Below are 12,864 nucleotides of genomic sequence, written 5' to 3'. Positions count from 1 at the left end.
GGGCGTGTGCAACACACTGCTGCAGGGGCGTGTGCAACACACACTGGTGCAGGGTCGTGTGTAACACTCTCTGGTGCAGGGGCGTGTGCAACAAACTCTGGTGAAAGGGCGTGTGCAACACTCTCTGGTGCAGGGGTGCGAGCAACACACACTGGTGCAGGGGCGTGTGCAACACACTGATGCAGTGGCGTGTGCATCACACACTGGTGCAGGGGCGTGTGCAACACACTCTGGTGCTGGGGCGTGTGCAACACCCTCTGGTGCAGGGGTGTGTGTAACACTCTCTGTTGCAGGGGTGTTTGTAACACACAATGGTGCAGTGGTGTGCAACACACACTGGTGCAGGGGCTTGTGTAACACACTCTGGTGCAGGGACGTGTGCAACACACACTGGTCCAGGGGTGTGTGCAATGTTACGTACTCCTAGCAGAATACGTATATAAATTTAAAATAACTGGTTTTATTTTATTATATCATTGCCTGTATATGTACACACATTGTGTTTTTGGTAATTATCGTGTGGTGTGGCAGCGTCAGTGGAGACAGGAGCGCGGTTGCTTTACACACGTCTAGTACCTGTTCGATTCGGGAAAGCTGGACCTGTTCAGTTTGGGAGTTCCAGATGTCACTTTTATTTAGTTAGGTAATTGTTTATTTTCTGTAATTAAACAGGTGGCATTATACTTATATATTTTGTAAGTAACTATTATCTGTAATTTGCATTCTTGTGTCTTTTGAGAACAAGTGGTTGTTCAATTAGTTTTAAATATTAAAAAGTCCTTAGTTTCCATCCCTCATCCTGGGATGAGGCAGACGGGAGGTGAGAATTTGGGTAGCGACAGAGCGAGAGTTCAGTAGCTGAACAGGACTCGAAGGAGTAACATGTGGGAGATAAGTCTGTACATTCATGTTGTGCCATATTTTATTTTGTTATATTAAGTGATATGACAATACTTTCGTTTGTTGTATAAGTTACTTGACCATCTGTGTTTTTATATTATACTGTCTTGAATATATATCTATATAATATTTTGTATCTATTCTTCAGTCCTAAAGGAAGGTTTTTATTTATGTGCTCATTACTTATTAAGGGGTTATACTGGTGATCCGCTCTTGAGAACAGCAGTTTTCTCGTCCCTAGACGTAATTAAAGCTTGGCTGCTGTAGGGTCACGAGCCGTAACGAACGATAGGTAACAAAGAGTTATGGGGGCCTGTGCCGGGAAATATTGTTCCCACTTAACCTTAATTATGCTAATCTAACCTTGCCTTCCTAGGTACCAGTGTGTTAGGTGTCTGTGTGTTTCTTAAGAACTATTCCATGTGCCAAGCAAGCTTTGCTGTGTGTCAAGTAACAACGTTTCACGATTTTGAGGTAAGTCATCCTTCAACATCAGAGGTCCGCGGTTGTTCAACGTCCTCCCAGCAAGCATAAGAAATATTGCCGGAACAACCGTGGACATTTTCAAGAGGAAACTAGATTTATTCCTCCAAGGAGTGCCGGACCAACCGGGCTGTGGTGGGTATGTGGGCCTGCGGGCCGCTCCAAGCAACAGCCTGGTGGACCAAACTCTCACAAGTCGAGCCTGGCCTCGGGCCGGGCTTGGGGAGTAGACGAACTCCCAGAACCCCATCAACCAGGTATCAACCAGGTATCCTATATATTTTGTTTGTGCAGTGAGGCCAAGCGAATTTTCAGTGTGGTGACAATTTTACAGTGAAGTGTAGTGCAGTGCCATTGTTTTAATTATTTTGTGAATCAAGTGCCAAGTATTAGTAACGATGGAGGAGAAAGTTGCAGCGTTGGTGGCTCACCCAGACTTTGAAAGGATTCAGAGCCTTAAAAAGACTGAGTTAATACAAATGGCAAATCAGTTGGATTTGACCGCCAACAATAGAATGATTAAAGCCCAAAATGAAAGTCATTGTGACACATTTTGTTGAGAATGGAGAGTTAGATGAAGAAATTCTAGAAGAGTTAAAAGAGGAGTCGAGTGATCAGATGACGTTAAAGCGTCTTGAGTTAGAAGCGCAAATAGCCAATGCTAAGCTTGAAGCTCAAAAACAACAGAGAATATTAGAACTTGAAGCTCAAAAAGAACAGAAAATATTAGAGGCTGAAGCTCGTCAAAGAGAAATTGAAGCTCAACAGCAACAGCAAATATTAGAGGCTGAAGCTCAGCAGAGGGAGCTTGAGACTAGACGTTTAGAAATTGAGGCACAGTTGCAAATAGAAGCCACAAAAAGGCAACAATTAGAGATTCAACAACAAATGGCTGACACTAACTTCAGGCTTGAAACACAGCGTATGGCAGCTGGGCATGGAAATACTAGTAATGTTTCAATAAATAGTGATAATAATCCCATCAGGACGCATAAGTATATAGAGTTACCCAAGTTCAATGAGGAGGATCCTGAGGTTTTCTTTGCCCATTTTTATAAAATTGCCATCAGTATGAACTGGCCAAGGGATCAGTGGGTAGCCATTATGCAGTCTCAATTTAAGGGGCGTAGTCAGGAGGTTTTTACATCCCTACCTGACGCTCATAGTTTTGATTACGAATTTGTAAAGAAAAGCATCTTAAATGCGTATCAGTTAAATCCAGAGGCACACAGGCAAAAGTTTAGAAATCTAAGGAGGATAAGTGATCAGACAATAGCAGATTTTACTCGTCAGAAGACGAATTTTTGCAACAGATGGTTAAAGTCACTTTCAGTCACTGACTTTGATGCTCTAAAGAATCTTCTTATAATGGAAGAAGTATTGTCATGTCTCCCAGACCAGTTGTCTACTTTTATGGCAGAACAAAAGAATGTAACAGACATTTATGAGCTGTCAAAGCTCGCGGATGAGCATGAGTTGTTGACTAAGGCCCAGTTTACGGCCACTTCACCTAAGTCTAGTCGTAGAGTAAATTATAATGCTCCCCGAACTCCTTATCAGAATCCATCCCGTCCTAGTGCTCCAGTTACTCCCATGAGCTCTTCTCTTACAAAACCTAACCCTGCTACTTCATTGTCAGGAATGTCAAATAATAATAAGGTTATTTCTAAACCTACAGTTGGTTCCACAGGTGTGTCCACTGTAAGGTCTTGTTCCCATTGTAAGAGAAAAGGCCATGGAATTAATTCATGTTTTATATTGCACCCTGAGTTACGACCAACTGGTCTCATTTATTGCAGAGGTGTGCAAAATAAACTTACTAATAAACATGTAACTGTAAACCCCAATTGGGTGAAACAGTATTCACCATATATGTCTTCAGGTGAAGTTTTGTGTATTAATGGGAAGTGGAAGCCAGTGGTTATTCTTCGTGATACAGGTGCTTCCCAAACCATAATTTCATCCAGTATTCTTTCTGATGTTGAAAAGAGAGATACTGGAAAGTTTGTTGTTCTTCAGAGTGTTGCAGGATGTAAAACTGTACCTCTAATAGACATTAATTTCAGATCCACCATTACACCAAGTTTATGCACTGTGGGTGTTAGTACACAGTTGCCCATCCCAGGTGTGGATGTTATATTGGGTAATGATGTGGCCATAAATCATGTTGTGGGTGAGATTGATACCCGTTTGTGTAAACAGCCGGTTGCAGACCATGTTTATTCTGCCTGTGCTGAAGTTAGTTCTATGAATGAACCTGTTGTAGAAGATGGTTTTGTCCATTCTACCTGTGCTGATGTCAGTACTAATATAAATCCAGTTGTCAGTTCTGATGTTGTTACTCAAGCATTTGTTCCAGTAACCAGTACCCCTTCAGTGGAGAAGTGGGATGTGGTTGTTCCAGATTCCTGTGTGGCCGATTTAGTTGTTGAGAGTAAGCCTGATACTATGACTCTGCTTTATTCCAATAAATTGGGAAAGGATGTCCATGTACCATTGTCTTGCCCGCTCACTACGAACGTTGTGCCAGGAGTTGAGAGAAACTTAAAAGCCACGACTCTGTATTCCAGCCAAGTGAATGATTTAGGACAAGATGTCGGGTTGGCAGAAGTATTCCCGCTCACTCCAAGTTTAGAATCAGTTGTCGAGAGTAAGTCTGTTGTAGAGGCCCCGCCTCACCCTAGTCAAGGTGATATAATAGGGGAGGAGGTCAAACTACCTGTTACTTGCCCGCTCGTTTCAGATTCCCTTCATTTAGGTGCTTTGAGTAGAACTGACCCTAAGATTTCAGAGAGAAGCAAGGAGACAGTCTGTACTGTAGATCCAGTTTTGGAGAGTGTGGGAAAGCAGCCAGAGGATCAGCTTCTGTTGAGTAGATGGAGACCCATTGAGCCTCCCTCTTCAGTTGTCTGTGAGGATGTGACCCAGCTTGGTAGTGATATTATTGATTGTGAGCAGACAGTACTCCAAGCAGCTCCAGAAGTCATGGGAGGAAATTTTGGTAAAATCATTAAGAGTGGTAAAGTAGCATTTGGATCTAAGTTGCGGGGTTGTGATTCTTATTCTATGTGGAGTAAGTATTTTTCATTGTGTACATTGAGTCAGAGTGTGTGTAGGATGTTGAAATCTACTTTTATTCTGCAGGAGCCATTTTCTTGTGAAGTAATGGACTGTGGGACATCTTTGTCAAGCCTTGTGGTTGAGCAGAGAGAGTTTACTCAAGTAGGTTGTGCATCCAGTTCTGAGGAAGTGGTGAGTTATGCTAGAGCAGTGTCTCTATATTCAGATCCAGTTAATTTTAATGCACGAGTGATAAAAGTGTATGTTCCACTCAAGTGTGGTGTTGACTTTCAGAGTCCTATTGTGGGTGAAGGATTAAATCATACTGGGGAGCAGATGTTTGAGGCTCCAGGTGTGTATTTCAAGTTGGGGGATAAGGTTATCCTACCTAGAGTTAATCAGTGTGAAGGGTTACAGATTATCCTTGGGCGTTTCTCAGGTAATCTGCTGTGCATCTTCAAGATGTTAAGACCCTTAAACCTCTTGGTTGATTGGTTGTCATCAGACGTAAATCACTTGGGAAGTGATGGTGAGAGTTGTAAAGTTTTCGGCATGTTTTATTTAGTCTTTTGGAAGACTAGACGGTTGATGAAAGTGTGTATTGTGTTCAAGTTCACCATCAGGGGGTGTGAACTTGTCTTGAGAGTTATGATTGAGATATGGTGCCTAGGCATATGCCTGTTTTCTTTCACTGATCGTTATGACAGAGTTATGAGGCAATTGATTTCTGTGTTCCTTATGGATCATCTGAGTCAGTTCGATCAGGTAGTCTTTGCACTTATCTTGGGTTGTATTTCTTGGTTTGAAGGTCAAAGGTTTGCTAAGTCGGTGTCTTGTGTTTCGGAAGGTTCTATGAATGGGAAAGTTTTATACATAATTGTGAGGTTTAATGCTAATTTCTCTAATTTTAGTATCCATTGGGCGAGAGTATGTGTTCCACAGAGGATCAAGAGTGATGAAGAGCAGATGTCTGTGTCAGAGCATACCCAGTAGAAGTCCCAAATCTACTCATCATCCAGTCAGCTTCAATTAAGCAGTTCAGCTCCAGAAAAAGGGACTAATGGAAAATGGAGTCTGTCTTGGAAAACTTCACCATGTGGAAAAGGGATCACATGGAAATACGGAACTGATCTTGGAGAAATAGTAGAAACAAATGAAAAGCTAAATTGCCATGATAACTGAGTGAAAGCAGCTACCTTTATTGACAATTCTATTCATGCTACTAATGATACTGTTGTAGATAGGAGTGTGAAATATGATCTGCAACAAAGTGAAATAAATGAGATAGTACCTTGGAGAGATAAATTTGCATACTCCAGTGACACATATGTAGAACATAGTCATAAGACTGAAATTTCTGAGTTTCCTGTAAGACTATATTTGGAGTGTTTTCATTTTTGTCCAGAGATGTGTTCTTATTACTTATACATGTTTGGTAAAATTAATACCATAAATCTCAAGTGTCATACATTTTACTTTGAAAAAAATGCCATTGATCTTCAATCTATTGCATTTTTTTTCTTGGAGGTGGAAGTGTTACGTACTCCTAGCAGAATACGTATATAAATTTAAAATAACTGGTTTTATTTTATTATATCATTGCCTGTATATGTACACACATTTGTTTTTGGTAATTATCGTGTGGTGTGGCAGCGTCAGTGGAGACAGGAGCGCGGTTGCTTTACACACGTCTAGTACCTGTTCGATACGGGAAAGCTGGACCTGTTCAGTTTGGGAGTTCCAGATGTCACTTTTATTTAGTTAGGTAATTGTTTATTTTCTGTAATTAAACAGGTGGCATTATACTTATATATTTTGTAAGTAACTATTATCTGTAATTTGCATTCTTGTGTGTTTTGAGAACAAGTGGTTGTTCAATTAGTTTTAAATATTAAAAAGTCCTTAGTTTCCATCCCTCATCCTGGGATGAGGCAGACGGGAGGTGAGAATTTGGGTAGCGACAGAGCGAGAGTTCAGTAGCTGAACAGGACTCGAAGGAGTAACATGTGGGAGATAAGTCTGTACATTCATGTTGTGCCATATTTTATTTTGTTATATTAAGTGATATGACAACACTTTCGTTTGTTGTATAAGTTACTTGACCATCTGTGTTTTTATATTATACTGTCTTGAATATATATCTATATAATATTTTGTATCTATTCTTCAGTCCTAAAGGAAGGTTTTTATTTATGTGCTCATTACTTATTAAGGGGTTATACTGGTGATCCGCTCTTGAGAACAGCAGTTTTCTCGTCCCTAGACGTAATTAAAGCTTGGCTGCTGTAGGGTCACGAGCCGTAACGAACGATAGGTAATTGCAACACCCGTCTCTTGTGCAGGGTCGTGTGCAACACTCTCTGGTGCAGGGGCGTGTACAACACACTCTGGTGCTGGGGTGTGTGTAACACACACTGGTGCAGGGGTGTGCAACACAGACTGGTGCAGGGGCGTGTGTAACACACTCTGGTGCAGGGGCGTGTGCAACACACACTGGTGCAGGGGTGTGTGCAACACACTCTGTAGCAGGGGCGTGTGTAACACACTCTGGTACAGGGGCGTGTGCAACACACTCTGGTGCAGGAGCGTGTGCAACACCCTCTGGTGCAGGAGCGTGTGTAACACACACTGGTGTAGTGGTGTGTGCAACACACTCTGGTGTGGGAGCGTGTGAAGCACACACTGGTGCAGAGGCGTGTGTAACACACTGGTGCAGGGGCGTGTGTAACACACTCGGGTGCAGGGGCGTGTGCAACACACTCTGGTACAGGGGCGTGTGCAACACTCTGGTGCAGGAACGTGTGCAACACACACTGGTGCAGGGGCGTGTGTAACACACTCTGGTGCAGAGGCATGTGCAACAAACTCTGGTGCAGGGGTGTGTTCAACACACTCTGGTGCAGAGGCGTGTACATCACACACTGGTGCAGGGGTGTGTGTAACACACACTGGTGCAGGGGTGTGCAACACACACTGGTGCAGGGGCGTGTGTAACACACTCTGGTGCAGGAGCGTGTGCAACACACTCTGGTGCAGGAGCATGTGTAACACACACTGGTGCAGAGGCGTGTGTAACACACTGGTGCAGGGGCGTGTGTAACACACTCTGGTGCAGGGGTGTGTTCAACACACTCTGGTGCAGGGGCGTGTGCAACACACTCTGGTGCAGGGGTGTGTTCAACACACTCTGGTGCAGGGGCGTGTGCAACACACTCTGGTGCAGGGGCGTGTGTAACACACTGGTGCAGGGGCGTGTGTAACACACTCTGGTGCAGGGGTGTGTTCAACACACTCTGGTGCAGGGGCGTGTGCAACACACTCTGGTGCAGGGGTGTGTTCAACACACTCTGGTGCAGGGGCGTGTGCAACACACTCTGGTGCAGGGGTGTGTGCAACACACTCTGTAGCAGGGGCGTGTGTAACACACTCTGGTACAGGGCGTGTGCAACACACTCTGGTGCAGGAGCGTGTGCAACACCCTCTGGTGCAGGAGGGTGTTGCACAGTGTGTTGCAGGAGTTGTGTTACACCACTGCACCAGTGTAACACACACTGGTGCAGTGGTGTGTGCAACACACTCTGGTGCGGGAGCGTGTGAAACACACACTGGTGCAGAGGCGTGTGTAACACACTGGTGCAGGGGCGTGTGTAACACACTCGGGTGCAGGGGCGTGTGCAACACACTCTGGTGCAGGGGCGTGTGCAACACTCTGGTGCAGGAACGTGTGCAACACACACTGGTGCAGGGGCGTGTGTAACACACTCTGGTGCAGAGGCGTGTGCAACAAACTCTGGTGCAGGGGTGTGTTCAACACACTCTGGTGCAGAGGCGTGTGCATCACACACTGGTGCAGGGGTGTGTGTAACACACTGGTGCAGGGGTGTGCAACACACACTGGTGCAGGGGCGTGTGTAACACACTCTGGTGCAGGAGCGTGTGCAACACACTCTGGTGCAGGAGCGTCTGTAACACACACTGGTGCAGAGGCGTGTGTAACACACTGGTGCAGGGGCGTGTGTAACACACTCTGGTGCAGGGGTGTGTTCAACACACTCTGGTGCAGGGGCGTGTGCAACACACTCTGGTGCAGGGGTGTGTTCAACACACTCTGGTGCAGGGGCGTGTGCAACACACTCCGGTGCAGGGGTGTGTTCAACACACTCTGGTGCAGGGGCGTGTGCAACACACTCTGGTGCAGGGGTGTGTTCAACACACTCTGGTGCAGGGGCGTGTGCAACACACTCTGGTGCAGGGGCGTGTGTAACACACTGGTGCAGGGGCGTGTGTAACACTCTCTGGTGCAGGGGCGTGTGCAACACACTCTAGTGAAAGGTCGTGTGTAACACACTCTGGTGCAGGGGTGTGTGCAACACAATGGTGCATAGGCGTGTGCAACACTCTCTGGTGCAGGGGTGTGTGCAACACACTCTGGTGCAGGGGTGTGTGCAACACACTCTGGTGCAGGGGCGTGTGTAACACACACTGGTGCAGGGGCGTGTGTAACACAATGGTGCAGGGGCGTGTGCAACACTCTCTGGTGCAGGGGTGTGTGCAACACACTCTGGTGCAGGGGCCTGTGCAACACACTCTGGTGCAGGGGCGTGTTCAAAACACTGGTGCAGGGGCGTGTGCAACACACTCTGGTGCAGGGGCGTGTGCAACACACTCTGGTTCAGGGGCGTGTGCAACACACTCTGGTGCAGGGGCCTGTGCAACACACTCTGGTGCAGGGGCGTGTTCAAAACACTGGTGCAGGGGCGTGTGCAACACACTCTGGTGCAGGGGCGTGTGCAACACACACTGGTGCAGGGGCGTGTGCAACACACTCTGGTGCAGGGGCGTGTGCAACACACTCTGGTGCAGGGGCGTGTTCAACACACTGGTGCAAGGGCGTGTGCAACACACACTGGTGCAGGGGCGTGTGCAACACACTCTGGTGCAGGGGCGTGTTCATCACACTGGTGCAGGGGCGTGGGCAACACACACTGGTGCAGGGGCGTGTGCAACACACTCTGGTGCAGGTGCGTGTGCAACACACTCTGGTGCAGCGGCGTGTTCAAAACACTGGTGCAGGGGCGTGTGCAACACACTCTGGTGCAGGGGCGTGTGCAACACACTCTGGTGCGGGGGCGTGTGCAACACACGCACTGGTGCAGAGGCGTGTGCAACACTCTCTGGTGCAGGGGCGTGTGCAACACTTTCTGGTGCAGGGGCGTGTGCAACACACTCTGTTGCAGGTGTGTGCAACACACTCTGGTACAGGGGCATGTGCAACACACTGGTGCAGGGGCGTGTGCAACACACACTGGTGCAGGGGCGTGTGTAACACACTCTGGTGCAGAGGCGTGTGCAACAAACTCTGGTGCAGGGGTGTGTTCAACACACTCTGGTGCAGAGGCGTGTGCATCACACACTGGTGCAGGGGTGTGTGTAACACACACTGGTGCAGGGGTGTGCAACACACACTGGTGCAGGGGCGTGTGTAACACACTCTGGTGCAGGAGCGTGTGCAACACACTCTGGTGCAGGAGCGTCTGTAACACACACTGGTGCAGAGGCGTGTGTAACACACTGGTGCAGGGGCGTGTGTAACACACTCTGGTGCAGGGGTGTGTTCAACACACTCTGGTGCAGGGGCGTGTGCAACACACTCTGGTGCAGGGGTGTGTTCAACACACTCTGGTGCAGGGGCGTGTGCAACACACTCCGGTGCAGGGGTGTGTTCAACACACTCTGGTGCAGGGGCGTGTGCAACACACTCTGGTGCAGGGGTGTGTTCAACACACTCTGGTGCAGGGGCGTGTGCAACACACTCTGGTGCAGGGGCGTGTGTAACACACTGGTGCAGGGGCGTGTGTAACACTCTCTGGTGCAGGGGCGTGTGCAACACACTCTAGTGAAAGGTCGTGTGTAACACACTCTGGTGCAGGGGTGTGTGCAACACAATGGTGCATAGGCGTGTGCAACACTCTCTGGTGCAGGGGTGTGTGCAACACACTCTGGTGCAGGGGTGTGTGCAACACACTCTGGTGCAGGGGCGTGTGTAACACACACTGGTGCAGGGGCGTGTGTAACACAATGGTGCAGGGGCGTGTGCAACACTCTCTGGTGCAGGGGTGTGTGCAACACACTCTGGTGCAGGGGCCTGTGCAACACACTCTGGTGCAGGGGCGTGTTCAAAACACTGGTGCAGGGGCGTGTGCAACACACTCTGGTGCAGGGGCGTGTGCAACACACTCTGGTTCAGGGGCGTGTGCAACACACTCTGGTGCAGGGGCCTGTGCAACACACTCTGGTGCAGGGGCGTGTTCAAAACACTGGTGCAGGGGCGTGTGCAACACACTCTGGTGCAGGGGCGTGTGCAACACACACTGGTGCAGGGGCGTGTGCAACACACTCTGGTGCAGGGGCGTGTGCAACACACTCTGGTGCAGGGGCGTGTTCAACACACTGGTGCAAGGGCGTGTGCAACACACACTGGTGCAGGGGCGTGTGCAACACACTCTGGTGCAGGGGCGTGTTCAACACACTGGTGCAGGGGCGTGGGCAACACACACTGGTGCAGGGGCGTGTGCAACACACTCTGGTGCAGGTGCGTGTGCAACACACTCTGGTGCAGCGGCGTGTTCAAAACACTGGTGCAGGGGCGTGTGCAACACACTCTGGTGCAGGGGCGTGTGCAACACACTCTGGTGCGGGGGCGTGTGCAACACACGCACTGGTGCAGAGGCGTGTGCAACACTCTCTGGTGCAGGGGCGTGTGCAACACTTTCTGGTGCAGGGGCGTGTGCAACACACTCTGTTGCAGGTGTGTGCAACACACTCTGGTACAGGGGCATGTGCAACACACTGGTGCAGGGGCGTGTGCAACACACACTGGTGCAGGGTCGTGTGCAACACTCTCTGGTTCAGGGGCGTGTGCAACACACTCTGGTGCAGGGGCGTGTGCAACACACTCTGGTGCAGGGGCGTGTGCAACACACTCTGGTGCAAGGGTGTGTAAAACACACACTGGTGCAGGGGCGTGTGCAACCCACTGGTGCAGTGGCGTGTGCATCACACACTGTTGCAGGTGCGTGTGCAACACACTCTGATGCAGGGGTGTGTGTAACACTCTCTGGTGCAGGGGTGTGTGTAACACACACAGGTGCAGGGGTGTGCAACACACACTGGTGCAGGGGCGTGTGTAACACACTCTGGTGCAGGGGCGTGTGCAACACACTCTGGTGCAGGGGCGTGTGTAACACTCTCTGGTGCAGGGGTGTGTGTAACACACACAGGTGCAGGGGTGTGCAACACACACTGGTGCAGGGGCGTGTGTAACACACTCTGGTGCAGGGGCGTGTGCAACACACACTGGTGCAGGGGTGTGTGCAACACACTCTGGTGCAGGGGCATGTGCAACACAATCTGGTGCAGGGGCGTGTGCAACACACTCTGGTGCAGGGGCGTGTGCAACACACTCTGGGGCAGGGTGTGTGCAACACAATGGTGCAGGGGTGTGTGCAACACACTGGTGCAGGAGCGTGTGTAACACACACTGGTGCAGAGGCGTGTGTAACACACTGGTGCAGGGGCGTGTGTAACACACTCTGGTGCAGGGGCGTGTGCAACACACTCTGGTGCTGGGGCGTGTGCAACACTCTGGTGCACGAGCGTGTGCAACACACACTGGTGCAGTGGCGTGTGCAACATACTCTGGTGCAGGGGCGTGTGCAACACACTCTGGTTAAGGGGCATGTGCAACACACTCTGGTGCAGTGGCGTGTGCAACACTCTCTGGGGCAGGGATGTGTGCAACACTCTGGTGCAGGAGCGTGTGCAACACTCTGGTGCAGGGGCGTGTGTAACACACTGGTGCAGGGGCGTGTGCAACACACTCTGGTACAGGAGCGTGTGCAACACACACTGGTGCAGGGGTGTGTGCAACACAATGATGCAGGGGTGTGTGCAACACTCTGGTGCAGGAGCGTGTGTAACACACACTGGTGCAGAGGCGTGTGTAACACACTGGTGCAGGGGCGTGTGTAACACACTCTGGTGCAGGGGCGTGTGCAACACACACTGGTGCAGGGGCGTGTGCAACACACTCTGGTGCAGGGGCGTGTGCAACACACTCTGATGCAGCGGCGTGTTCAAAACACTGGTGCAGGGGTGTGTGCAACACACACTAGTGCAGGAGCGTGTGCAACACACTCTGGTGCAGGGGCGTGTGCAACACACTCTGGTGCAGGGGCGTGTGCAACACACTCTGGTGCAGGGGCGTGTGCAACACACTCTGGTGCAGGGGTATGTTCAACACACTCTGGTGCAGGGGTGTGTGGAACACTCTCTGGTGCAGGGGCGTGTGCAACACACTCTGGCGCAGGGGCGTGTGCAACACACGCTGGTGCAGCGGCGTGTTCAAAACACTGGTGCAGG

The sequence above is a fragment of the Procambarus clarkii genome, chromosome 47, assembly GCF_040958095.1.
Source record: "Procambarus clarkii isolate CNS0578487 chromosome 47, FALCON_Pclarkii_2.0, whole genome shotgun sequence".
In the NCBI taxonomy this organism is placed as follows: domain Eukaryota; kingdom Metazoa; phylum Arthropoda; class Malacostraca; order Decapoda; family Cambaridae; genus Procambarus; species Procambarus clarkii.
Note: the sequence above shows the minus strand (reverse complement) of the source record.